Here is a 2,500-nt window from a genome sequence, read left to right on the forward strand (position 1 = left end):
GAAAGAAAGAAAGAAAGAAAGAAAGAAAGAAAGAAAGAAAGAAAAGAAAAGAAAAGAAAAGAAAAGAAAAGAAAAGAAAAGAAAAGAAAAGAAAAGATCATGAACTTAAACATATGCACACAGGATCCAGTACACTGTACAATTAAGGTCTTGGTTGTTGCTCATCTGTCTTGTTTTGCTTTGTTTTATACTGGGAGTCAAAATCTAGGCCTTCACATGCATTAGCAAAGTGCTTGTCACTGAACTCCATACCCAGTCCAATCTTGTGGCTAAGGTGGTAGCATTTTTGTAGCTTACTCTAGTTGAAGAACCTAAAATTTAGAGAGGTTTAGTAGCAGGCAGACTCTAACCTGACCATACTGTTTAAACAAGTTCCAGGCAGTTCCTTCAAAGCATGAGCCACTGATTCTCACAGCTGGAGTAAAGATTTTTCCATGCTTAGAAACTACTTATTGCAAAGAAAATCACGCCGTTCCCTGTCCACGAGCTCATGTTTATAAGGAAAGAGAAGTTCTTTCACTAGTCCCCAGCAACGTCAAGGAATGCAAGCCTCAACCTCATTCACCTTCCTCCTCAGAATTACAAAATGGCTATCTGAGGAAGTGACCCCATTCCCGTCCAGCAACAAAAGCCTCAGTTGTCTCCACCTTGTTCCTAATTGCTCCTTCCCAGACAAGTACTACAACAGGGCACTGCTGACTTCTAAGCACACAGAAACCTGGCTGTTGACGGTGAAGAACCCTTACACCTGACTCCACTACACCTTTCAATGCCTTATAGCCTGCTACATCTAGCTATGTCACCCTCAAAGGCTCAGAACTCCACAAGCAAGAAAGCAGCCAGGCCTCATGTCACCTGTTACCATCCCGACAAACCCATAAATTCCCATCAAATCTGCAGCCACCTGGGAAATCTCTTCAGCATCTCATTTTCTGTCTGGTCTGGAGCAGCCAGCATCCCAAGCTTCATAGCTGCATTCAAGAGACGTGAATCGGAGGGTCCTCCTACACATTCCACGACTACATCCTAAAAACTCTAATCATGTCCTCCTGACACCCAAGCTCACATAATGACAACTCATCTCCTAGGACCAAAATCTCTCTGCCCAGAAAAGCACACAGGGCCTTTAAAATGCAGCCCCACCACACTTCTCCCTCAACGCATTCTTGAGATCTGCCATTTGAAATGCTTTGCATATCCTAGACACACCATTCCTTTACGTGTAGCATCTTTCTTTCCATGCTGCTATACACAAAGGAATTCTAACCAAAAAGCTATCCACCCAACTACCAAAATCTTTTTCATCTTTAAAACTCACTTCAGACAGCCCAATATTTGTCTCTCCCATGCAAGCTTCCAAACCTCCCTTAAGCTCCCACCAATCTGTAAAGACCCTGCACATCAACCCCTATGGCCTACTGTCATTTGCCCCTCTACTCTTCAGTCTGTATCCAGTGACTACAAACTCTGGGAAGGTCAGGGTTATCAAGTGCATCTCTTAGAATACATTCCCTGGGTGCTGGAGAGATGGCTCAGAGTGAGCAGGGGCTGGAACAAGAGGGACCAGAAAGAAAGAAAAAAAAATACATTCACTAATGTATCTGCCTGCCAGCCCAGGGCGCCTTCTGTAGAACACTCCTTCACCTTTCCCACCTGATTTTGAGAAGGCCACTGGCGTCACCTAAGCTCCCCAAGGAATTTGAGTTGTGAGAAGAGCCTGAAGAGAGTAAAGCCTAGTATGCCAATGGCAGCACCCAACAGAGCTGCCCCTGTTCCTTTCCTGAGCCCCTCCCCTTGGCTGTAGGCAGGTTTTGCAGATCTCAACCTGTATTCTTTCAGTTAGCTCAACAGTTCTTTTGCTCATTTAGCCAAAATCAGCCTTATCACCTGCAATTAAAGGGCAACACCATACTTATGGTTTAGATAAGGATGACCCCCCCACAGGCTCATATATTTGAATGCTTAGATACCAGGAAGTGGCACTAGTTGAAAGAATTAGAAGGATTAGGAGGTGTGGCCTTGTCAGAAGAAGCGTGACACTAGGTGTGTGCTTTGATATTTCAGAAGCCCATGCCAGGCCCAGTCTCTATGTCTGTCTGTCTGTCTATCTGTCTGTCTCTATCTCTCCTCTCCCACCTTCTCTCTCTCCCTCTCTCCCTCTCCTCCCTCTCTACCCCGCCTCTCTGCCTGCAGATTAGGATGTAGCTCTCTCAGCTACTTCAGCACCATGCCTGCATGCCCATACTCCCCACCATGCTGATAATTACAGTAACCTCTGAAACTGTAAGCAACCCACAACTAAATGCTTTCTTTGTAAGAGTTGCCTTGGTCATGATGCCTCTTCACAGCAATAGAAGAGTGACTAAGATACACGTCAATAATCTATTCCATATTTCCCAAGTATTTAACAGAAAATTAATCACTTCTAGCTGAATGCATACCTGGCATTCACACTAGCCTGCAGACTCAAATTCACATACCAGTTTCCAAAGTTGGGACA

General features: G+C 44.7%; 1 protein-coding gene across 5 annotated transcripts in view; it reads right to left on the reverse strand.

Moving 5' to 3' along the window:
* The window catches only part of Stx3 (syntaxin 3), a 44,313-nt gene that overhangs the window by 27,598 nt on the left and 14,215 nt on the right, over nucleotides 1-2,500 (reverse strand). The window lies entirely within an intron of this gene.

Source organism: Mus pahari, chromosome 1 (assembly GCF_900095145.1).
Source record: "Mus pahari chromosome 1, PAHARI_EIJ_v1.1, whole genome shotgun sequence".
Classification (NCBI taxonomy): domain Eukaryota; kingdom Metazoa; phylum Chordata; class Mammalia; order Rodentia; family Muridae; genus Mus; species Mus pahari.